This window comes from Ambystoma mexicanum, chromosome 2q (assembly GCF_040938575.1).
Source record: "Ambystoma mexicanum isolate Mex_15411 chromosome 2q, UKY_AmexF1_1, whole genome shotgun sequence".
Taxonomy (NCBI): Eukaryota; Metazoa; Chordata; class Amphibia; order Caudata; family Ambystomatidae; genus Ambystoma; species Ambystoma mexicanum.
Window position 1 is genome coordinate 400086005 of NC_090924.1, and position 26548 is coordinate 400112552.

A 26548-nucleotide genomic window follows, 5' to 3' on the forward strand; every position below is an offset into this window, starting at 1 on the left:
GGGAGTGGGTGTGCCGATGAGGAGCATCTCAGTTTTACTGACATTAAGGCAGAGGTCATTGGCGGCACACCACTCCTGGATAGCAGACAGACAGTCAGAGATGAGGGAAGTAGAGGAGGAGGTCGAGGGTAGCCTGAAGATGAGCTGAGTGTCATCCGCGTAGCACTGAAAGTTGGGGCAGAGCGCAGCTATGCGGTGGGCCAGGAGTGCCAGGTATTGAACAGCCAGGGAAGAGGTTAGACCCCTGGGAGATACCACAGGTAGAAAAAAAGATAGCAGAGAGGAAGGACCCAAGTTGAACCTGGGAGGGTCTGTCAGAGAGGAAAGAAGTCAGCCACGCCAGAGCCTGACCAGTGATACCCAGGTTATCACGGAGAAGGTTGAGCAGGATGGCATGGTTGACGGTGTCAAAGGCAGAAGAGAGATCAAGCAAGATGAGGACACACGTGATGTTGGAGTCAAGGTTGGAGAGCAGGTCCATTGATATACAACACCTATTCCGTGGGCAACGTGAATGTCTTTCTGCATCCGGGATCACAAAGTTACTATTAGTACTACCCATTGTTTATTGCCTAAGGAAGGAAAAAAATAATTCTTTAATACATTAGCATTAGTGGGAGTCGACTGCGGAGTCGACTGCTGAGTCGATTGCATTCTTTGAGCAGTCCACGTTTCGTTTCCAGCAAGCAGTCTGTTTACATTGCCCTTTGTTGTGTAGGAGGACCCATACAAAAACTCACTCCAGCCGCAGAGTCGATTGCTGAGTCGATTTGAGTCTTTGAGCAGTCTTGTGGCAGCCGTGGCCCGCAGCCAAATGATGGAAGATGGCTGGTTCCTGCAGAGTAACAAGATGCGTGTCCGGGAAGCAACTTCAAAGGGGCTTGACAGCCTTGTGCAGGATGTTCGGCGAGCGGAACAAGGTAAGCGAGCCCCCCCAGCAACCTTGTCCCTTGGAGCTGCCGCATTTGTTTCAACAACGCCGCACAGACCCTCGTCCTGCCCGGAGCTACCACTGGTATAAAAATCGGGAAGAGCGGGACAGGTTTCCAAAAATGTCGAGGTTAGACCGAACTCACCTGCTGGAGAGCAAGCCCCGACAGGGCGGACACACAAAGCTCTGCTTACAAGGATCAAACGAGACAGGAAACCGGTGCGGTCATCGAGGCTGCTGGAGACTTGAATTGGCCCACGCGGCAAGCTTCTGAGAGGGAAAACCGCAAGTTATTGGATCAAGTAGAGACACAAAAGCATAAGAACATGCCCGAAAGGATGACCAAACTGGACACACTACCCGTGCATTAACCAAAGCAGCCCCTTGAGCGGGCAACCCGGGAGTCCTGAGAAACACGAGAACAGTCGGGGAGTGCCCAGCAGGAGAAAAGCCCAGGAGTTGGCACCGCAATTGAGAACAAAGGGGTGAGGGCGGTAACCATAATCCAGATTGACATCCACACTCCACTAGAAACAGAAGATCTAGTGAGTCCGCCATACACGGATTGGGAAGAGGAAGGCTCGAGAGGTGAAATCGAATTAACACCCACGAGAGGCAGGGTCTTCGTTATAGACATTAGTATGTTATGTTACTTTGCATTTATGTAGCGCCTTATGTACCATTAGTATAGTCTCAAGGCGCTGGTAGGTTGAACGCCATCGGGAACCGAAGTTCAAGTCAGTAGAGAGAGTCAAAGGTGCGTGTGAGCACCGTATATGTGTGCAGCTGGTGTGGCATTTGTGTAATAGCTGTTTCTTAGCGTTAGGTGTGGTGGTTGAGAGATCAGGAGTATGTGTTAGGTCTGGCAGGTTTTATCCAGACCGATTCTGGCTGCGTTAGGCCTGAGGAGAACGCCTGGCTGGAGGGGGTGTAACCAGCAGTGTTTAGTTAGAGTGATGGGGAGTATGAGGCAGATGTTGGTATGAGAACAGCTATACCGAATGGTGTCATAGTATCTCTGTGTTCTAGTTGGATGGTGGTGTAAGGAAGAGATTAAGCGTGGTGATGTGATATGATGGTTTACATGCTCTTTCAAACGTTCTATGCTCTCTAAACCATTCCATGTATGTCGCTTAATTCTATGCGCTCCAATTTGTTCCATGCACTCCAATCCGTTCCACGCACTCGAATCTGTTCCACACACTCCAATCTGTTCCACGCACTCCAATCCGTTCCACGCACTCAAATCCGTTCCACACACTCCAATCCGTTTCACGCACTCCAACCCGTTGTTGAGTAACAAGCCCCCTAAAAAAAGCATCAAGGGGGAAGTGAACCTTACCCAAGAAACCTCAAACGAGAAAACTCCTCTAAAACAGACATCAGACAATAAAATGGAAAACACATCGATTATTGAACCACCTATCAACCTGGAAGTTCTGACAATACCACCAAAACAAGGCAAACCTCACCAAAAAAAGGAACACATGGCACGGTTATTCAATACTCTTGTGCCAACGCAAAATCAAGTAAAAAATACTTGCGGCTTGGGCCACGTTTAAAAGGACCAAATAAAAAAGCGACTGTGGCACCCCCTAGATGCTCGTTCTCGACTAACGCCCTGGAAGAGTTCTTGAAAAAGAAACACCTAGCAGCACGGCACAAAACTGAGGAGCTCTCGGATGCTGAAGTGCTAGCCGAGGCAAAGGACGCAATAGCTGCCCCTCCTAAACAAAATCGCCTGGACATTGCGGAAACATCACCGGCAGAACGGCGGGAGAACTCACCTGGTCAGATAAAGCAAAAAGAGCTGGATTCTACACAAATCAGATGGCACTTTGGTCATCGGGAGAACAAGATTGGCAACGTGCCTTCAGGTTGCCTGGCTCAACCAAAAGACTCGATGCAGCGAACCAAAGATGGCGAAACACACAATAGTGAATTGGAAAAAAGCCAGACACTCACACAAGGCTTAAAAACCCCATCTATGCTAAAGGTGCCATCAACAATTGATAAGAGGAGTGAGAATTCCCTGGACCAGGGAATGAGCAGAGACGCTTGCTGAGATGAAGAAACAGCTGAGACCACTTGGGTAAAATTTGTCAGAAGCCCCAGGCAACCACCAGCTCCGAATGACCACAGAGAAGATACCGTCCACAGGCAAAGAAATTCATCAAAAGAACACAGGCAGCCTTCTGCCAGGGACCTGAGAGGCCGAGAAAGTACTTTTGATCAAGATCTTTCTCATGATACACCACGGCACAATAGACGCTTGAGTGAAATATCATGCCCTCCCGCTAAAGACTCACGATAAAAAAAATGGATTTGATGACAATAATGTCAACTATAACTATAGCTTTGGCCCTGTTTTGTAAGTTTTATGAAGCACTCAATGATGCTCAGAAAGACCCCACCACCATGCTTGCACTTATGCATACCAAGCTATCTTATCTTGAGGGCTACATAATGGCCAAGACTGAAACAAAACTACAAATGAGATCACAAAGCACGGAAACGGGTCTAGGCATCTGCTACAAGGGGCCGCAGTTGCTTTAGGCCCCTGGACCCTGACAGGAAATTCAACAGTTCCTCAGACAAATATTGGTATCGCGAATTGGGAGAAGGAGTCAAGGAAACAAAAAGAAACGGGGTAACTAACCTAGTGAAATTGACCAAACACAACGATAAGGTCAAGCACCAACAAAGGCCTTTGAAACTATCAACTCCACAATCAGCACAATACAGAGAGTCATGAACTTGGAACAAATGTAGCCCAAAAAGAGTCCATCCCAATGGCTCGATAGCCTTGTTCGCAATAGACGAGATTCAAAAAATCAACTTAAACGAAGAGAACTCAAAGGACCTAGTCCAAGGGGGGGGGGGGGGGGTCAAAGGATACACCACAAGCATCATTCGAAATCTTTACTCAAAAGACAGTAACCATACAGGCCGATGACGCACAAGTTCAAGAGAGGTACGAGACCTGCCTATCTAAAGCGAAACCATTTCAATTACATAAAGACAGGCGTGTGGTTCTGCAACTAACCCAAAACCCTGCATCAACTCAACTTCACCTTTGCAAAAAAAAGAAAGGAGAACTGTAAAGGGGGATTGAATGGGAGAGACGCAAGACCCAAAAACTTCGGAAGAAGGCAAGGAGTCTTTTATCGACCTCGTGAACAGGAGTACCTACTCACTAGAAGACTCAGAAATAACCTACCAAAAAACGCAAAAACGCAAAGTGTAAGAAATGGCAAAAGAAGTTGTGTCAATAGAACCAACTCACAAGATATTGATCATTGATCCTCCGGCCTCAGCTCTTAGTGAAAGGATAGAAAAACAGAATCGGACTCTTAAAGAAAAAGATCGGCCAGAGAACCCCACCAGAGCTACAAGCGATGGAAGGAGACTTCCCAACAAAAACCGTGCTAGAAGCCCTGGAAAGAGCGTAGGTAAAAATAATTGCGGAACAAAGAACATGCTCAAAACTTGAAGCAATAAAGAGCCCCTCAATTTGGGAAAAAGTGGACAATCGCAAAACCCACCGAAGAGCGCGTAGAACTGAGAGAAACTCCTCAACAGCTGATGAGAGAGAGACTCCAGGAACTCCAGATTCAAATCAAAGAATGAACAAACGGGTATCCAAAAGGCTAGATGCAGCCCAAAGTTTGAAAATAAAATCATGAAACCTCACCGTAATCGAATTTTCAAACTGGAGAGAATTCTCGATTTAAAGGATAACTTGATCCTTAACCGAAGAACGATATCGAAACTATTTGACCAAGTCCCTAGCTTGAGGCATCTAACGCCATTTGACTTAAAGATGGTAGAACCAAACCCAAATGGGCACAAAGACTGCTCCTTCCTTCATGTGGACTGTCGAGTTATAAAAAGAGTCCTACTAGATGCAACAGAGCACTTTCAAGCTCTGGGGTACAAACTGAGTGAAACACGGGTCACTAAAGAATTCTTGAATGAATAAACAACAGGAAAAACATATGGATGCCTCACCAAGCGACCACCTCGCAGAGAGAAGGCCAGCTCACACAAGGAGAGGACAACCTAACCAGGCCTTGTCACACCTAATCGAAGGCCAGACCAAGGTCCCAAGACAGCAATACGAGGACAAACATAGAAATTCGAAAAAGCACTATTCCCAAAGACAACACATAAAGCGAACTAATCAGCCGGACTCCACGAGGTCACAACTAGGCTTGTCTTGGAACAAATCCACAGAGAGCACGAAAAGGGCTTCTGCCCCAGCTCAAAATCACTTGTGAGCAAGAGCTACAAACAGAAAGACAGAAGCAGAATATAGCCAAAGGGAAGCCACAAAAAGTTGCACGAAGAGAGTGGACATGGTCCACAATTTCCACAATGAGAAAACAGAGCACTTAGCCGCCAAAGTCGGAGGATGGAGACGTGCAGACTTGGTAAAAACTGCAGGTGCAGCCAGAACTTCACAACGGAACCTTAATAATGGGATTATGGAACACTTAGAGGGTTCAGGCACTTAAATTCACACAGTGATGTCAATTTAGGCAAGAGACTTGGCTATGCACACAACCCACACTGGACGGATAAGAAATAGCCTTCACAAGTGCCTCGAAAAAGGTTCCAAAGACACCCCCAGTCGGGACTGCTTACAGCGATCCGTTCAGGAAGCGGCCTCCATATAAGAAAAATCCTATTGTCATCAGAATTTGTATAGACTAACCTGATAGCTTGGTAACGCCTTGAAACCGATGAAATAAAGGTCACAGCAGAACTCATCCTACTGATTAATTCTTATTGGAGCCCTAGATATATCTCCAACAAGTCCTTTCTGTGAGCAATAGAATCCATCATTGAAGCCCAAGATGAGTATGAAATCAAACACATAATCATCAATGGGGATCTAAATGCAGTATGTCAAGAACCAGGGGCACTGAACAAAAGGATGCCAAGTTCGAGCAAATCAGTGGAACGTGGGCGACGATGGTCATCCCTAAGGGACTCGAAAGATCGCCACAATATGCATTGGATGATGAAAAACACCTTGCCCAAGGTTCCGACATGTGAACGAGAAAGAATGGGCCCAATAATCGACCACACTTATGTATCAAGGGAGTTTCTAGCACTAGTGGAACATTTTTCAGTTCTCAAAATGAAACAGTGACCTTAACTTACTAATAACAACATGGGGAACGCTTCACCCAGTGCAATTGAAAATGCCTGCAGAACTGGAGACGTGTGGCACAGGAACTCGTCTGAGGCTAGCAGAAGCAGTAATAAAGAACCTGACTGTCCAATATCTTGAAAACAACTCTTCTTAAATACAGAGGAACTCAAATTCAATAGACTATCAATCACTGCTTCTGGTATACGGAATATCAAAAAAACCAACCAATAAAGAATCGAAAATCCATACACACAAGTACAACCAAGAACTAGTGGACAAAAGAAGGGCTGTAAGAAAGGCAAAAAGAATAGCAAAAATCTACAATTTCAAACCAAAAAAATAACGAAGCAAGGGAAGCAGAACTAAGCTACAAATCTTGGCTGAGACATCACAAGATCAAGCTTTATCAAATAGACTCGGAAATAATGCTACGAGCCATTTGTGTAAACAACTCGCGGGCATTCTGGTCGCTAATAAAGAAAACTTCAAAAGAAACAAACAATGTCCTACAGAACAACTTCGATGAACAAAAGTGGATTGACCACTTTACAAGCTTGTATAAAAAAAACAGACGAGTGTTCAACATCTGAGTGGAAGCAACCTGAAGGCAGTTGGGCCATCTCACACGAGACAGAAGTGATCCTAGCCAAAATAAAGAAACTAAACCGCTCCAGAGCGGGGGGGGGCGAACAAGATCACCAATTACGACCTGAAACAATCCAGAGGTTTGGTCCCTCTTCATAAGCAAGGTCTTCGAAAACTGCAAAATCTATACCGACATCATGGAAAATGTCACACTTGATACCGATTTTAAAAAAGGAAAAAAAGGAGCCACAGACAACCCTTGACATTGTAGGCCAATAGCCCTCCTGGACACAATAGGAAAAATCTTCGGAGGAGTGGTATTGGATACATTTCAAGACTGGACTAGATCAAGTGCCACGTCAGACCCATTACAAGCAGGATTTGTTAAGGGCCTAGGGACAACAGTAAATATCCTGGCGATAAGCTGCCTGAAGGCAAAGGGCAAGGAGGGCAAACTGCATGTTTTTCTGGTATTCGTTGACCTGGTCGAGGCGTTCTACCAGGTCAACCGGGAAATCTTATGGAACAAATTAAACAACCAGAAGTGCCCTCAATCCATTCTGGACCCTATAAGGGCCTTATACTCAGCAACACCAATGCGAGTAAGGTTCAACCAAATAGGGCTATTATCCAAAGAAATGAAAACTGAAAGGGGAGTCAAGCAAGGGTGTCCACTGGCCCCTGGATTATACAACGCTTATATAGGAGATTTTCAAGACATTGAAAATAGAGTCGGGTCATTCCCTCCATCGCTGGGAGAAGAGAAGTTATCTAGGCTTCTCTATGCGGACGACGACATTTTATTGGAGCAGACCATAATTGGTCTCCAGAGACAGTTGTCCAACTTACAACAATATCTTAAGGAAAACAACTTAGAACTGAACAAAGAAAAAACAAAAAATAATGTCTTTCGAGAACCCCAGCAAAGGAATAGACCGGCTAAAAATAAGCCTCGATGGGATGCCATTGGAAAAAGTAACCAGCTTTCGATATCTGGGAGTAGTCTTGAGCAATAGTGCCAACGAAACCCCAATGCAAGACAACCTGTATGCCAAAACAAAGATGTTGACAGCTCAAACTAAAGCAGTCAACAAGAGATACGGACGCTTCTCGCTCATTCCGACCATCAATTTTTATAAATCTAAGGTGGTACCAAGTCTAACATACGGAGCAGAAACAATGCTGATGATCCCAGACTCACTGTGGCCAAAACTAGATGGACTCCTTTGGCGCAAGGTCCTTGCTCTGCCCAATTCGATCCCAGTAGCAGCCATCCGCTCACTAGATGGGGCGGAAAAGAACAGACTGCTCCTAGCCAATTTAGAAAGCTCAGAAGACGAACTGAATAACAACCCGACAAAAGTCAAAAAGTGTCTACTAGTACTAGATTGGATTCATAGTCTAGATGAAACGGCTGCTTTAAAACTCTCTAATGCTTTCTTTGCCCCACAACCCAATCAAAATAAACGAAACAAGGACATGTCTAGCAAAATTACCAGACAAAAAAGTCTGGCAGAGTTTTCTCAGGATCCACCTGAACCTGCTCCACACAAAAGAGTTACTAGCAGTAAGAAGGCAATCAAGCTCTAGGAACTGCAGGTACTGCAGAATCCAGGACTAAGTGGAAACCATAAAGCACTTACTGTTGGAATGCCCAGGGACACAAGAAGCTTGCGACACCCATCTGGGCCACCTATTCAAAAACTTGCACTACTACGACAAAGAAGATTGGTGGTGCAGACTAATGAGCGGAGAGAAGTCAAAATGGGTGATTGCAACTGTACACTTTTTTCTAACCTTGGTCTTAGACAGGCCCCCTGCAAAGTAAAGGGAACCAGGCAACGCCAAGTGACAGTTGTAAATGGTCAAATCGGAGTAACTGCAAAGGATCGTAAGAACACAAACAATGTAACAACGATGCAAAGCTAGCTTAAAGGAACCGGAACATGAATCGGAACATGAACTGGAACTGAAATGGAATTTTCATTTCTCCTTTTGCGAAAATAGTTTTTCAATAAAATCCATAAAATAAAAATAAATGAGCATTACACACTCCTCAATGAACTCTCGATCTTTATTTTTCTGGAACCAGTCCTTAACCATGCGAAATAGAAATGTCTCCAGCAAGAAGAACGCTGCTCTCAATATGCCTAGATCAGTTCCACAATGAATATCATCTCCCAGTCCACTCCTCGGATTTGCTTCAAGCCAGACGACATGATTGAACTTCTTTCAGCATGAATCAAAATGTCTGTCTTTGTCCGCAACCTTCTCGATCTGTCCTTCGAAGGAAAGTTTCAGACCACCGTTCTGTGGGTTCTCTCAGAATATAGGCTTGCTTGGATAATTAGTCCCTCCAAGATCACAGTGAAAGTTTCAGTATTTCTGCGGTCCCTTAGGAACGTGAGTACATTTGTGTCTCTGCCAACAAAATGTGGATATTCTTCAATCAGATGAAAAAAACACCACATTTACAAGTCTGTGTGCAGGCAGCCTCAGGTGACAGGGGCATTTGTGATGTCTCCACTATATTCAGTTAACTGCAACATTTGCTTGATAATTGCTGTAAGTAGTCTCCTTACAATTGGACCATTATTAGGATCCTGCAAAAATGTGCATATAAGTTCTCCCCGCAATCGCTGGATATGAGCTCAGCACATAGAGAACAACTTCAAATATGATCCTTGAAATGTTGTCATTGGCAAATCGAACAAGAACTCGGTATGGAACGAATCAGGATACTGCGCTCTCTTCTAGTTATCAAAGCCACAATCAGAGTCTGGCATCTCCCTTCTTATCAAGGCTTAAACATGCCTCTGTCCAAAGTCAATAAGCTCCTCTATGGCTCAAAAATAAATACTTTTCTTTCACTCCGACAGAGTGTTTGCATCAGCTTCCTTTGCCCCTTTCAAGGTTGGCTTGAAAGAGTGGCTGAACCAAGCCACAGTCCAACAAATTCTTTGTTTTTCTATTTTTTAGCTTCTGTGTCCTTCTTCCTTGTCATAGATCTCGTCTGCACGTGCTGTGGTTCTTCCCCGATGCTTGTACTTGTTTCTCGGTGGGGTGCAGAGGACAGAGAGGTTTTTCCAGCAAAAATCTTGACTTCACCAATGAAAATCCAAGCACGCCTGCCCTGCACTTTGACAGCAGACAGCGTGACATCTTCTATGATAAATGGTTAGTTGAAACGAGGTTCGTCCCACCTTTTTTCTCTTGTGGTTCTGAATTAAGACCTCATCTCTGGCGAATAATTGGGCAAGACGAAGTTCTTTAAATTGATTTGTTGAAGCATCTCCTTCTGTGTTCTGTACTGCCCTGCACCCTTGTTGCAGCAGCTGTCCTGAAATGACAGAAATACTGGAAGTCATACAGTTCAAATAATCATGCATTTCTTTTCCAAACACATCTGCAGTTGACTGGAATGGAGGCATTAGGGGTGTTCTTATCCGCCTACCAGTCACAATTTCGTAAGGCGTGAGATGGTGGTCAGAACCTGGTTGGTTCCTGAAAGCATATAATGACAGTGGTAGGCAATGCAACCACTGAGTAAGAGTAAGCTTCAACTTGGCTATCCTTTCCTTAAGCAAGCCGTTGAGCTTCTCACAGATCCCATTTCCTTGCGGATGATAAGCCGAGGAAAACTTGTGCTTTATACAAAGCAACAAGCTGATCTGCTGACCATTGTCAGACCTTATTACCTCACATACTCCTCATCTAGGAAACGCTTCCCGCACCAAAAATGTAGCTGCACAGGTGGAGTCTGGATGCGTACAGGGACCTGCCTCAATCCACCTTGAAAAGGGACACACCACAAAAATCATGTATCTGTATGCATTACATACTTGAATCATATCGACTTAGTCGATATGCAAATACTGAAAGGGGCCAATGGGTATCGGACTAACCCCCCTAACTGTGTGCAGTGTATGCCCAGCCGTGAATTTTTGCCAAATTATACAGTTCGTAATAAAGAAGGCAACGTGCTCTAGCAGATTTGGTACAAACCAATCTTCAGCAATCGTTGCTGCAAGGTTCTGCCTAGTTGTGTGCGCAGGGTAGAGTAGCTGTTCCAGTGCCACCCTCAGTAAGGCTACAGGAATCACCGGTTTACTAGTGCTATCCTGTCACCACAATGCTTAAGAGGGGTTTTAAGAACACCCTCTTCGTGTTCAGAAATCCTTTTCATCTTGAGGTGCTTCCCCCTGAACCTCCATAAGATGCGTTTTTGACAAATTGCCATATTTTTCAACCGCATTCATCAAAACAAGTATTTTTTCTTTTACATCAGGTGCTTCAAAAGACAGTATATTCTCTGAACATGCAGCGATTTTCGCTTCGTCTGCTGCCTGGTTTCCGAGTGAAATAAAGTCTGTCTTTTTAATATGGGCTGCGCATTTAACGACCGCAATTGCCACTGGGAGTTGTAGTGTCTTGATAAGTCTGTCCAATAAGGCTGCATGCTGCACTAGTGTGCCATCCGTTCGGAGGTAGCCCCTCCTTTTCCAACGTGCTAACGCTGCATGCACTGTTCAACTCCACATAGGCAGAGTAACTGTACACTGTTACTTCCTGGTCTACATAATTCTCGAGCATGACAATCAGTGCCACTAATTGTGCAGCTTGTGCTGAAAATGAGACAGGAGTCGTGCACTTGCCAATGTCTGAAACTCCCCATTGGCTGTGTATTTTACCACAGCGGCACCTATATATATCTGTCCATCATTTTGATCGATTCTCGAAGAACCGTCAATGAAAACAATTTCTACACCTGGCAAGGCATTTTCTTTTACTCTCGGGATTTCATCGTAGAACTCTTCATAGTTCGAACAGTTGTGCGCATGCTTATCCTCTGCCAGTGGTTCAGCTACAAACATGGCAGGATTCACTATTCTGCATCAAACTATTTTGATAGCTAGATTTGATATATGTCATGATGCCTAACCCCGGGGACCCAGACCAAGTCCAGCAACCCCGGAAGCAGGCATCAAGTTATTCCAAGCAAGCCCAACAACCCCTGCTAGGGGCTATTTGGGTGCAGTCCTGGCGTCTATGGCGCCAGGCTCATATGGAGAGTCAGTCCTGCCAGGCTCATAGATTAAAACTTACCTGATGCAGACCATGCTGCAAGAGCTCCAAGCCAAAAGAGGCTTGGAAGGGACTACTTTACCTAGGGACTATTTTTTACTCGGGTGAGGCTGGGGAGGTATACTTACCTGGGACTACTTTGGAGGCTATTTAAACCACGCCCGAAGAGCAGCACACGCTTCGCGTTATTCTGCATCCAGCATCGTAACGCTCACCGTGCCTGCAAGTCTGCATCCAGTCTTCTGCCACGCCCGCCTCGAGTCTGAAGCTCCTAGAAAAAGGGAGAAAGAAGGAGAAAAGGTTAGAACAAGAGCAATACCTTTGATCCTTACCTGAATTCCCGATCCATCGCGCCTTCGAGCTGGAAGAAAGAAGTCATTTTATGCACATCGCCTCGCCTGCTGCAGCGCCTCGCTGATCTCACCGGCCTTCGCAGCATCTTCACATTCCACCGCATCCTTCTGCATGTTCCTGCCGCACTCTGGCACCTAAGGGGAAGACAAGAACAGCAAGGTGAGCCAAGGCAATATACAGAGGCAATATTAGTTACTCCCCATAGACTTAACTGATTTGACCATTCCTCTTCACGGGTCGGCGGAGCTTCCCCTGCATCCTCGCCGAACCCCGGCCCCTAAGGGGGTACAAAAGGACAGCAAGGTGAAACAAAGGGACAAACAAGGGGAAACCACCTCACCACAATAGACTTACCTGATTTTACCGCCGGAGGCATTATTCCCCGAGACTTCATACTTTCTCTCAGCGCCTGAATAAGGGAGAAAGCAACAGGTTACATATTGACATTATTTTATCGAACTGTGTTGGATAATACAAATCCTTACCTGAATATTACCAGTTGCCACGAGGAACTCTTCACTAGGGTCAAGCTGCAACCTGCAAGGAATCAGACAAGATTGAAAGTCAGACATTTGAACTCTTATGAACTACATACTTACGGCGTTTTGCCGGGAATCTCAGAGTCAATATTGTTCTGGAACTCACCAATTCCTTCGAGCCAGTGAAGCAACTGGTTATCTACACGCCCCTGCGCTCAATGCAGGATGGAGAGCACATCTTTCCAAACCATCAGCTGAGACTATAAGAGGGGACATCAAAGGTGATCAGTGGGGAGAACAGCGGGAGTGGGGGAGGGTTAACGCTCAACTACACGGGTGGTTAATTCCCTTTCTCCATTTGCAGAAGAATATTCCTACGGGCCAAGCAAACGAAGCTAGGTGGGCCAGTCCAGTCTGTCATCTCGGCACTATGCGTCACATTGGTGGAGACCGCAGCTGTCCAGTTCAGATCGACGCCCCTGTGGGAGCCAGGTGAGCATAACAGAACGCGAAGCCAGGCTGGACAAGCACCCCTACCAGGTCCCGGGGGAAATCCAGCTCCTGTGTCATTGAGTAACCCTGTGCAAATAAACCTACCAGGAAATATTCCATTGGCTCCGCCCGAAAGCTTTGCAGGAGATCCCAAAAGGTTTGTCGTGTTTATGAACCAATGCCGCTTGCAATTTTTATGCAGACCTGGAGCCTTCCCAAACGATCAAGCCAAGGTAGCCTTTGTATTGTCATATCTCAGCGGCAGTGCAGCTGATTAGTCAATTCCACTAGTTACTCAGGATGAACCAATTCTTCGGGATTTTGAGGGCTTTCAAATGAGCATGGAAAGACTATTTGCCCGGCACTCCCAAGGACAGGCCCTGGATAACAAACTTTTGTCCCTACGACAGGGTAACCAGGACCTTCTATCCTACATCGCGACCTTTAATAGGTTGATAGTGGAAACTGGATGGCCTGAGGTAAAACGAAACGAATCACGTTATTTCATCGAGGGCTTCGAGGAGAACTCAAGGATGTCTTGGCTCAAGTCGTGAACCCACCTCAAGACTGCGCTGAATATATAGACTTAGTGGTCCAGTTAGATCACAGACTTCAGAACAGAAAGGCTGATCGAGCCAAGTTTGAGAATCGGGTGTTGGTCAAAACCCACGCTAACCCCAAAGGAGCAGATGCTTCAGAACCCATGCAAATCGGAGGGGTTAAAGGACCCTTAACCCAGAAGGAAAGAGAAAGGAGACAGCAAATGCAATTGTGTCTATATTGTGGAACTTCTGGGCATTTTTTACGGGATTGCCCTGTAAAACCACCCAAGAAGGTGGTAGGAGCTGCAGATAAAAGCCATATGGAGTCAGACTCAGGAAACGACCACGCCCGACAAGCGTAGAGGTCCGCTTGCCGAGCTTGAAGAAGGATACTCAGACCTCGCATTTCATCATACCAATGGTCCTCGTAGATCCAAAGCAGCCATCGCGTATGCACGCAATAAGGGCATACATTGATAGCGGGGCCATAGGAAACTATGTGGACTACGAATTGGCTTCCAGGATGAATCTACCTCTCTGCCGAAAAACCACCTCAGATGTCATCACCACAGTCGATGGAACTGAAATTGCCTCTGGGCCTGTAACTCATTCCACCGCAGAGATGACACTATTGGGTCAGGATGGGCATCGAGAGACTATTGTGTTTGATCTAATCAAAGCCCCACAGTTCCAAATAGTACTGGGGATACCTTGGTTGGAAACACATAATCCTTGTATCGATTGGCGAGAGAAGAGAATAACCTTCCCGGATTGTGCACAAACCTGTTACCCAAAGAAAAATCTGAACGCATACCTGGCCACAGTAACCACAGCAGTCGTGCAACTACCTCCAGAATACCAAGAATTCCAGGATGTGTTCCAAAAAGAACAGGCAAACACCTTACCACCTCATCAAAGATCGTACGATTGTCAAATCGATCTCATACCCGGTGTACAACCCCCTTGTAGCAGGATCTACGCCCTTACGGAACCTGAGAACCTTCACCTATGACAATACTTAGACCAGTTACTTGCTAATGGCTTCATTCGCCCATCCAAGTCCCCTGCATCTTCAGCTTTGTTCTTCGTGCCCAAAAAGGAAGGTGACCTCAGAACGTGCATAGACTACCGCGCATTGAACCAGATAACTGTTAAGAACCGATAATCATTGCCTCTGATCCCTGAGCTACTAGACCAAGTGAAGGACGCTTGCATATACACTAAGTTAGATATCTGGGGGGCATACCATCTGGTACGTGTAAAAGAGGGCGATGAATGGAAGACTGCTTTTCGCACTAAGTATGGGTTATTCGAATACCAGGTGATGCCTTTCGGGTTGTGCAATGCACCAGCAGCCTTCCAATACTTCATGAACGATGTCCTTCGTGAACTCATTGACGTTTGTGTTGTCGTATATATCGATGACATTCTAGTATACTCCTCTTCAGAATCTGACCATGTGAAGCACGTCCGAGCAGTCCTTGAGAAATTGCGCCAGCACAAACTACATGCAAAACTGGAAAAATGCGTTTTTCATGCCACAGAAGTTGAATTCCTTGGGTTTATCCTGACCCCAAGAGGAGTCCAAATGGACTCACGAAAGGTGGACGCAATCCTTAAGTGGCCATCCCCAAGTTTAGTTAAAGGAGTACAAAGCATGCTCGGCTTTGCCAATTTCTACCGCAGATTCATCCCGGATTTTTCACATGTTGTACATCCCATCACAGCACTCTTGCGAAAAAATAAATGCTTTATGTGGACTGAAGAAGCTGAAAATGCCTTCCAAGAGCTGAAAGTGAAATTCACGTCTACACCTGTATTAAAGCACCCGCGCCCTGAACTTCCATACATAGTGGAAACTGATGCATCCAGTCTAGCCATGGGAGCTGTCCTGTCTCAAAAGGACCCTGAAACTGGCCAGCTTCACCCAGTAGTATTTTGGCCCAGAAAGTTCTCGGCACCCGAGTTAAACTATGCGGTTACCGACAAGGAGTTATTAGCCATTAAATCCGCCTTCAAGGCTTGGCGGCACTATCTTCTCGGTGCCAGGCATACCATTACTGTGATCACCGATCAGCGGAACTTACAGTATTTAAAGACAGCCAAGGCCCAATCATCACGCCAACTCCGATGGGCATTGTTCTTTGCCGAGTTTGATTTCGTGATAACCTATTGACCATGTTGTAAGAATGGTAAAGCAGACGCCTTATCCCGAATAGGGATGGGAGAGGCAGAAGTGAACCCAGAACCAGTACCTATAATTTCCGAACAAAGGATTCTTGGTATGACTACTCTACAGACACTAGAGGACATTCAGGTAAAGATCCAGCAACTCTTTGATCCTACAGCCCTGCAGGACTGGGTAAAGAAAGGCCCGGACCTGTCACCAATGACCTGCCTTATTACCAAGGGTGGCTATTTCTGCCACACAAGGAAATACAAGAGCTAGTTATTTCCCGTTATCATGATACCCTAATGGAGGGGCACCCAGGTATTGCAAAAACTGAAGCTAAAATTAAGAGACCATTCTGGTGGCCCACCTTGCGAAAGGATATTAAATCATTTGTGATGTCTTGTGGCATTTGCGCCCAAAACAAAAGTCAAAAGAAAAAACCAGCTGGACTCTTACAACCTTTAGACATTCCGCCTACACCATGGCACACCTTATTGTTAGACTTTATTACTGATCTACCCCCATGTAATGGATTTAACACCATTCTAGTTATTGTGGATCTTTTTTCCAAGATGGCCCACTTTATTCCTTTAAAGGGATTACCTTCAGCTTCAATCCTGGCCAAGGAGTTCCTCAAACATTGTTCGCATACACGGATTTCCGTCTGTATTGGTCTCTGACCGGGGCAGTCAATTCATTTCACATTTTTGGAAAAAAATGTGTCAATTGGCGCAAATCGATGTGAGGTTATCGACCAGTCACCACCCCCAAACCGATGGTCAAACGGAGAGGACCAACCAGACTCTCAAACAATACCTGCGTTGTATGTTACATCAGACTGAGAGTAATTGGAAAGACATTCTTTGGATCGCCGAATATGCATACAATAATTCAGTACATTCTGGAACTTGTCAAAGCCCGTTTTATACCTTATATGGGCACCATCCTCGAACCTCAGACCTTGACTCACCCCAAGACTTAGAAATGCCTGCAGTGGACCATCTGCATGCTACGATTACACAAGCCTTTAAGGAAGCAACTGCACATTTAAAACAGGCGAAAGAAAAATACAAGAAAGATGCTGATCGGCATAGAAGTGATACTCCACAATACCAGATAGGGGACCACGTATGGTTAGCACAAAACATATGCCTCTAAAGGGAACACAGACTCTTAACCCCAGATATTTGGGACCTTACTCTATTAAGGCCATTATCAACCCGGTGGCTGTCAAGTTGGACTTACCTGCTAATATGCAAATTCACCCCGTCTTTCATGTGTCACTTTTGAAGCCAGTGCAATCAGGAACAAGACTAACCAAGCCACCAGACCCCATCCTTGTAGACGGGGAACCCAAATTTGAAGTTAAGAACATCCTGGACTCCAAGCTGATAAAGTCAAAACTTTTTATTTAATCGACTGGAAAGGTTACGGACCACAGGAAAGGTCATGGGAACCTAGTGACCACGTTCATGCAACCCGATTGGTGAATAAATTCCACCGAAATTTCCCAGACAAACCGAAACCACAGGGAAGAACGACTTTAGGGGAGGGGTCTTGGGGGGGGGAGGGGGAGTGCTGTCATGATGCCTACCCCCGGGGACCTGGACCAAGTCCAGCAACCCCGGAAGCAGGCATCAAGTTATTCTAAGCAAGCCCAACAACCCCTGCTAGGGGCAATTTGGGTACAGTCCTGGCGTCTATGGCGCCAGGCTCATATGGAGAGTCAGTCCTGGCCCCATAGGCGCCAGGCTCATAGATTAAAACTTACCTGATGCAGACCATGCTGCAAGAGCTCCAAGCCAAAAGAGGCTTGGAAGGGACTACTTTACCTAGGGACTATTTTTTACCCAGGTGGGGCTGGGAAGGAATACTTACCTGGGACTACTTTGGAGGCTATTTAAACCATGCCCGAAGAGCAGCACACGCTTCTCTTTATTCTGCATCCAGCAGCGTAACGCTCACCATGCCTGCAAGTCTGCATCCAGTCTTCTGCCACGCCCACCTCGAGTCTGGAGCTCCTAGAAAAAGGGAGAAAGAAGGAGAAAAGGTTAGAACAAGAGCAATACCTTTGATCCTTACCTGAATTCCCGATCCATCGCGCCTTCGAGCTGGAAGAAAGAAGTCATTTTATGCGCGTCACCTCGCCTGCTGCAGCGCCGCGCTGAACTCACCGGCCTTCGCAGCATCTTCACATTCCACCACATCCTTCTGCATGTTCTCGCCGCACTCCGGCACCTAAGGGGAAGACAAGAACAGCAAGGTGAGCCAAGGGAATACACAGAGGCAATATTAGTTGCCCCCCATAGACTTACCTGATTTTACCACCAGGGGTACTATTCCTCTTCACGGGTCGGCGCAGCTTCCACTGCATCCTCGCCGAACCCCGGCCCCTAAGGGGATACAAAAGGACAGCAAGGTGAAACAAAGGGAAAAACAAGGGGAAACCTCCTCACCACAAGACTTACCTGATTTTACCACCGGAGGCATTATTCCCGAGACTTCATACTTTCTCTCAGCGCCTGAATAAGGGAGAAAGCAACAGGTTACATATGGACATTATTTTATCGAACTGTGTTGGATAATACAAATCCTTACCTGAATATTACCGGTTGCCACGAGGAACTCTTCGCTAGGGTCAAGCTGCAACCTGCAAGGAATCGGACAAGAGTGAAAGTCAGACATTTGAACTCTTACGAACTACATACTTACGGCGTCTTGCCGGGAATCTGAGTCAATATTGTTCTGGAACTCACCAATTCCTTCGAGCCAGTGAAGCAACTGGTTATCTGCGCGCCCCTGCGCTCAATGCAGGATGGAGAGCTCATCTTTCCAAACCATCAGGTGAGACTATAAGAGGGGACATCAAAGGTGATCAGTGGGGAGAACAGCAGGAGTGGGTGGAGGGTTAACGCTCAACTCCACGGGTGGTTAATTCCCTTTCTCCATTTGCAGAAGAATATTCCTACGGGCGAAGCAAACGAAGCTAGGTGGGCCAGTCCAGTCCGTCATCTCGGCACTACGTGTCATATTGGTGGAGACCGCAGCTGTCCAGTTCAGATTGACGCCCCTGTGGGAGCCAGGTGAGCGTAACAATATAACTACCTCATAGGCAGAAGCCCTTTGAGAAGTCAATGTGCCCTTGGGTTTTTCTAGAATAGCAAATAGTGCATGCTCTACAAATAGTGTCATGGAGCATCCCATCCCTATGCTTGCAGCCTTCTCTATGGCGAACGCGGCAGCAGCCAAAGACTGTTCGCACAGGAAGTGACCTCATTACTGGGTCTAGAATCACATTGTAATATGCAAGGGGCTTGTACCCCAAAGTGGTTCTCTGTGTGAGGACTGCTGTCATAACAGTGCCATCTGTCTGTGAGAATAGAAAAAATTCCTCAGCATAATTGGGAATCCCTAAAACTGGAGCTTTACAAATTGCTTTTTTCAGCTCTTCAAATGCTTCCTCCATTTTCTCAGTCCACACGATTTTATCATGTGTTGCCTGTGCTTTCTTTAAAGCCTGTAGTTAAGGCGGTATATATGAACTGTAATCAAAGACCCATGCTCTAACATAATTGCATAATCCCAAAAACCTCTGCATGTGTTTTATCATGGGTGGTTTAGCAATTTTCAAAATAGCCTCAGCCCTTTCTGGGGTAACTTTCTTTCCCTCATGTGAAATCAATTGGCCAATGTACAACACTTCTTGTTGACAATACTGAAACTTTTCTTTGTCAACCTTATATCCTTTGTCAGCAAGTATCATCAGCTGGACAGAATTGCGTCTGCACTCTTCCTCTGTAGTACTGCAAACTAATATGTCATCTACGCATTGCAGAACAAAGGTTTCAAAATCAATATTGTTCAAGTCCATCTGCAGGACTCTATTGAAAATCGATGGAGACTCACAGTACCCCTGGGGCAGCCGAGTACTTTTCAATCTCGTTTGTCTGAACGTAAATGACGTCAGCTCCTGCGAGTCTTTGTGCAATGGGATTGAGAAAAATGCATTTTTCAAATCAAAACAGTGAAATAACGTGCTCCAACATGTATATTGCATAGAATTGTAGACAGGCTCGGGACTAAAGGGAACTCTGCCTCTACAATTTGATTTATTGGCCTCAAATCTTGTATTAGTCTCCAAGACCCCCCCCCTTAGATTTCTTGATAGGATACAGAGCAGTATTACACCGTGACTCTGGCGTCGCTAAGACGCCCTGCTCCATCATGGCGGAAATTGTTTTGAAAAAACCTTCATCTGCCTCTCGAGGCATGGGATACTGTCGTGCTTGAGGTAAAATTGCTCCTGGTTTTAGTTTAATCTTCACTTCTCCAAACCCCCTTCCATAGGCCTACATCATAGGGGCCTGTAGTCCATAAAGAAGTTGGCACTTTTGCCATATCTTCCTCAAAATACTCGGGACGTTGCTGTGCTATCATCATTTTCTGAGGTACCTCTCGTTTGATTGCTCTCACCCAATAAGTAATACTCATCTCAAATACTACTTCGTCATCAAATCGCCAAACATGTCCTCATCGGTGACGTCAGTTAATCTGTAACCTTCTCCGATGGCAATCACTGTACACCATTGTCTGACTTTGTCATCGTTCCCATCAAGCAAAGCCATTTCACCTCGTACTATGGCTGCTTTTATTTCCAAGGGAAATATTTGCCCTTCTTTGCGCATAGGTATCTTTGGTCTAAAATTCATCAGGTATTCTCATTATCTTGCCTGGTAGATATGCCAATAGAACATGCACTCCATAATGAAAAACCTCTGGCTCTAAAGGTATTGCTCTCATGGCTACCTGTCCTGCAAATGCTCTAATAGTCTCACACACGTTTAAATAATGCATCCCTGGAGTTGAGCACACTATGCCTTCATCGGTAAACAAGATTGTCCTATTGAGCTTTGTCATCAAATCTCGACCCAATATATTGACAGGTGTTTGCCTAGAATATAGCAGAGACACCTTCACATCACATTCCCCTATAGAGACTGGTAACTCTTCTGTGAAGGAACTCGTCGACTTGTAGCTCCTGAAAAGCCTTGAGTATTCATGGCGGTGCCAGACATTAAAACCTTTCCCTCACATATACATGAGCGTGTTGCATCCTTGTCTACTAGAAATGAAAATATTTTGCCCCCTATTGTGACGTCAACCCTTGGTTCCTCATGAGGATTCGGCGTCACGGATAGGACTGAACTCATCAAGTCCCCCAGTGAGCTGTCCTATTGCGGGTACAGACTCATTTTGTTACCTGAAAACGGATTACCTCCACTAACTGTGACGCTCCCTATTCTAGATGTCGTTAGCTACCCTGTAGTACTCTGTTGAATCTGCATGGGCTCATGCTGTGAAAGCCCTTGTGATGGAGCCACTGCACCTGCTGCGTTTGCAAGCCTTGCTGCACTCTTGGCGCTTGCTGCTGTTGCATCGTTTGATTCTGTGCAAACCCATCATTATACTGCTGCGAATAAAATCCCCCTCTCGAAAATTGGTAGTTTTGCACAAAACATTGACTTGTACACATGCGAGCAAAATGCCCTGTCATCCCGCTTGTCCAGCATAGGGGTGGCATCCTAACCTGCCCATCCTTTATATTCTGACCGTCATTCTGCATGTATTGAAACCCACCTTGATTGTTCCGAAAACCTCCCCAATTATTTTGCCAATTTCCTTGATTATTCTGAAAACCTCTTCCTCGAAATCCACCCCTTCCACCCATTATTACTTTGATCGAACTTCCTCTGGTTTTTCACCTGTGCCGTACTTGCATTCTGCTGTGGAGTCGGTCCATCTTACACAGTTTTTTCTGCACTAATTTGGATCTTTTGTGACTCACGAGCATTTACCTGTACTTTCCCTGCTGCATTTATGCCCTGTTAGCCCAACCTAACTGCTTCTATTGTGACTTACGAATACCTGACTCCTACACTGCATAGCATACCCACAGTGTCTCTACTGACCGCCTTGTCACGCCTGCACCTGTACCTGCCTGCCAGCCCTTCTTACCTTTGCATCACACTTTCCGGCCCATCTGGGTTAGATAGAGAACCTGAGCTCCACCCCTACCTGACTCTAAATCTGACTTAGCCTTTAAAATGCTTTGCACCTCTAATAGTCACTCTCACCACTCATCCTTATTCATTAGTGCTCCTAAGCTTGCACCCTTGTCCACTCGACATCTCGTCACATACTTTTTGTACACCTTGCAGGTCCTAACTTGGTCAGCGCTCCTCACCTTCACCTCATAGTCCTACATCTCGCACTCATCTAGTACTACATCTTCTCCCGAAATACCTGTCACTATCATCATGACTGGTCCTAATCATTATCTCAACGCACCAGCCCTTTGGCTACTACACTTCGCTTCCAAACCCACCACTAACCAACCATGCCCTATCATCATTAAAAATTCCAGGCTCGGATCACGCCTGCGCCACCTTCCTCTCTACCAACCCACAACAATCAACAGCATAGTTAAACCCGCTAGTCACCACAAGGTCCATGACATAGGCACACCAAACACACTTGTGAGTCCCCCCCCTATCTCAGGCACACACCGCTGCCTATTGTCCACCACTGCCCCACCAAGCCATATTGACATCACCTAACCATTCCTCTCAACCATGTGCCCTATCAGTTAGAAACCAAAGACTAGCCTCCAGATGTCATCACTGGTCCTACCACTTTAATAACTCTACGCTCGCCAAAACTGCCAACTTTGCCATAACAAAACTACAGCCCACTCGGCGGCCAATATGCTCACAAGGTCATCACTGCCCCTAAACTCAAAGGCGCGCTCATCAATGCACGCTCCGTCCCAGCGCACGCTCTAGATATTGCAGACTTCATTGTCACAGAAAACCTAGACTTTCTCGCAGTCACGGAAACCTGGCTGCATGCAGCATCTGGCCCTTTCCTGACCCTGGCCATCCCTGACAATTATTCCATAATCAGGTGTGACAGGGATACTAATCAAAGCAAGGGGGGCGGTCTAGCCTTCATATTTAAAAGTTCGCTTAGCCTCAGAGCTGCCAATAGTTTGCGGCTGCTATCAACAGAATTATTGTCTATAAAATTGCCCATCTCACCCAATCACACGGCTACCGTACATCTCATTTACAGCCCCCCAGTCCCTACCTCCTCATTCGCAGAGGACATCTCATCTATCCTAGCGACCAGCACTAAGCCCGACTCGCAAAACATTATATTGGGCAACTTCAATCTAGGATTCCAAGACACGAATGACGCCAAAGCCATTGACCTAGGAAGAATCCTAACTGACTTCGGTCTCACCCAACATGTCACTGAGCCCACCCACATCAAGGGTCGCACTCTTGACTGGGTCTCTGACATGAACTGTGCGCTCAACATCACCTCTGTGTCGCCATGCGCATGGTCTGATCACCACAAAATATCATTCTACATTAACTCCAGTCCACCCACTGATAAACCCATCCTTGCCCCTCCCACCTCCACACGCAACAAAAAGGATATTACGGTTGAGAAACTATTCCCACTTATCCTTCCTCTTTTGAACTCTGCGTCCACCACTTGCTCAGACCCCACAGTGCTAGTAGACACCTACAACCGCACTATGCTAAAAGCCTTAAACACCATTGCCCCCCTCAAACTGCACTAACACAAACCGCGGCTCCACCTTAATTCCTTGTTTACCCCACATTTACACGATTTGCGCAAAGAAAAAAAAAGCTGAGGCTCATTGGAAAAATTCATCTTCTCTAGTCAACAAAAACATCCTTACTGTAGCTTCCCTCACCTACAAAGAAGCCATTCTAGCTGCAAAAAAGGAAGTTTACAACAAAAGGATCACTCAACCCCAATCAAATACCAAGGAACTCTTTAAGATTCTTAAGGAACTGGAGTCTCCTGTCGCCCCTCTTGATACATTTACCCCAGACACTGAATGGTGCTCTAATATCAAAAAAGCTTTGCTTGACAAAATTGCCATGCTCCAAGACAAAATTAATACTAAAAAAAGCCACCTTTCTGATTCAACGGGTAACCTTCCATCTTAAAAACACCTACTCCTAAACACTCCTTCAATCCTTTCAGCTTCTCACCCCTTACCATCAAGGAGGTCGAAAAATATCATAACGAAGTTTAAGCCTTCAAATTGCCATGGTGACGCCTGCCCTGCGCCGGTCATAAAGGAAGCTGCACGTGACCTCGCTCCATTTATTACCTCTTTCATTAATGCCTCCTTCAAATCGGCACTGTACCTGACAACCTTAAGGATGCGTGGTTCATCCCTTTAATCAAAAAACCAAACCTCAATCCCAGTAATCCCTCTACCTACAGGCCCATTACCACGGTGCCCTACCTTCTCAAATTTCTGGACCGCGCAGCCTATCTCCAAATCCAGGATTATCTCGAAACCAACAATCTATTAGGGCTTAGACAATCTAGCTTCCGTCGTAGACACGGTACAGAAACAGCCTTGATTGATTTAAAAACCCAAAACGAGGAACTGAAAGACAAGGGCAAACTGGCACTCTTGCTCCTCCTTGATCTTTCAGCAGCCTTTGATTTGGTTGATCACCAAATCCTCTGCCACCACCTCAAAATTGCGGCACACTTCTCTGAACATTAACTCTGACTTACAAATGTCTCCAGCGTGTGGCACACGCCTACTTGTCAGACAAAATCACAATACCATACTGCACAAGACTTAATAGAACAGCCTACTTACATCTTCTCACAACCCCTAGATTCTTACTCCAAAAAGCGAGCGGCAGTAGCTTCCCCATGATTGCTAGCAAACAATGGAACACCCTGCCGGTCCACTTAACAGCACAAGAATCCTTTTGGTTATTCCGTAGACAACTCAAAACCTACCTCTTCACACAAGGCCTGGGTAATTAATGCACCCACCCACGTCTGCTGAACCCATCAAATTCCTACCAGCCATCCTGTCCTCCCACATGTATCTATGTAAATATTGTATCTATAATAATGCATTCGAACTGTATCTGCTGTGCCTTTTGTTTATATGTAACCTGTCCAACAATTGTAACGTTTTCTCTGTAAGAAAGCGCACAGATGCCTTTGGGCTTGACGCGCTATATAAGCAACAAAATAAAGGATTTGCCATTTGAAATCTTGCAGCGCTGTTCGTGATAGCCCAAAGATGGAGATCAAAAGACATTCCCCATGTTCAAGACTGGTTTGTGAAGATCTGGAATTTTGTTTCCATGGAATGGATCATGTACACCATACAGAGGGGGCAAGTTAATTCTCTAAGGGTTGGGAGCCAGTGTTGTCCTTCTTATCTGAAGACTATAATGAGCCATACTGCCCTCACAAACTGCGACTCATGGGTATCGGCTAAAATCAGACAGTGGACATGCCCGCCAAGACTTGCACAGGAAGAGGAAGCGATGGGGGCAGGGCGAGGTGGAGAGGGGGTGGGGGTTAGCAGTTTGGTTCATTATTTTTTTGCCTTTGTGATAAATCAGGATACCAATAAAGAAATGTTTTTGAAAAGAATTAGGAGCGCTTAACAGCTTTAGATAAACATGTAATGTTCACCATCTAACGTATACAAAAAGAGACTGCATTCCTAATTTGTATCTAATCATGCTCCTTGATGCAATACTGCAGGTAGAACGAGGGCAGTTCCCCACAACAGTCCTTCTAGATCAGGGGTCTCAAACCTTTACGTTGGCAAGAGCTACTTGTAGTTAACAGCCAATAGGCAGGAGCTACTCGCGAGAACTACTGGGGTGGTGATGTCCATGAGTATGAGAACTTGTACCAAGATTATTTTGTTCCATTTATTTGCTCTTTATATAAAACAAGAAATAACGTGCATTTATCATATTAACAGCTTCAAAAACACCTTTATTACATTCTTTTTTTTATTAGTAGCTATCTCCTACAAATTGTCTAAAAATATCAGAATGTAGAAACTAATCGGGACATTCAATTTGAAGGCTAACACGGCTTGCTATTCACGAGTGCTCGGTAATTTGGGGTGCAGCTTGAAACTGCACAGCACTCAGATGCTGTCAGATGGGATAAAAGTTTTGATTTCGGGAAGTTAATCTGAAAAGGGCATATTTGCAGAGCCGGACAATCGTAGTGCAGTTACCCTACTTGCCATAGTGTTTGCACCTAACTGCACACCTGACATGGCAGACATAAATTCAGGACAGTTTTTAAAATCTTTAACAACAGGTTGTCACTGGAGTCGCTGCTTCCTACATAATTGCACCATGTGCAAAAGTACATTTGTTTTTCATCAAATAATTAGCAACTTTGAAGGATGACTGTGTAACAGAATTTGCACTGCAGCATTTAGTTTACCAACTTTTTAGGATCACCGACAGCTTCCCTTGGGAACAATTTTTTTCATAGTTTGTTTGTACTATTGCAAAATGCCTATCAGGTTATGCTTTTTTTCCCACCGTAAATTAGGCACCGTAGATTAAAGATGCACATTTTCTTTTTATGCTGGAAGAAAAAAAATGGTTTCCAGCTCTGGATGGAAATGGGCATCGTTTACCTTTTTGTTGGATGGTGCATCTGCATCTGTCTTCAGGATTTCAATAAGGGTAGTTTGTGTCTTTTTTGGGGCTGCATGTGCAAAATAAATCTGAAGAGTATTTCAATCAATGTATTATACTTTTTATTTTTAAAGAAATCCGCTTATACCACATTTTTCTTTGTCAAAATAAAATCCTCTGCTAGTTTAGCATAACCCCATTTCATGCAATT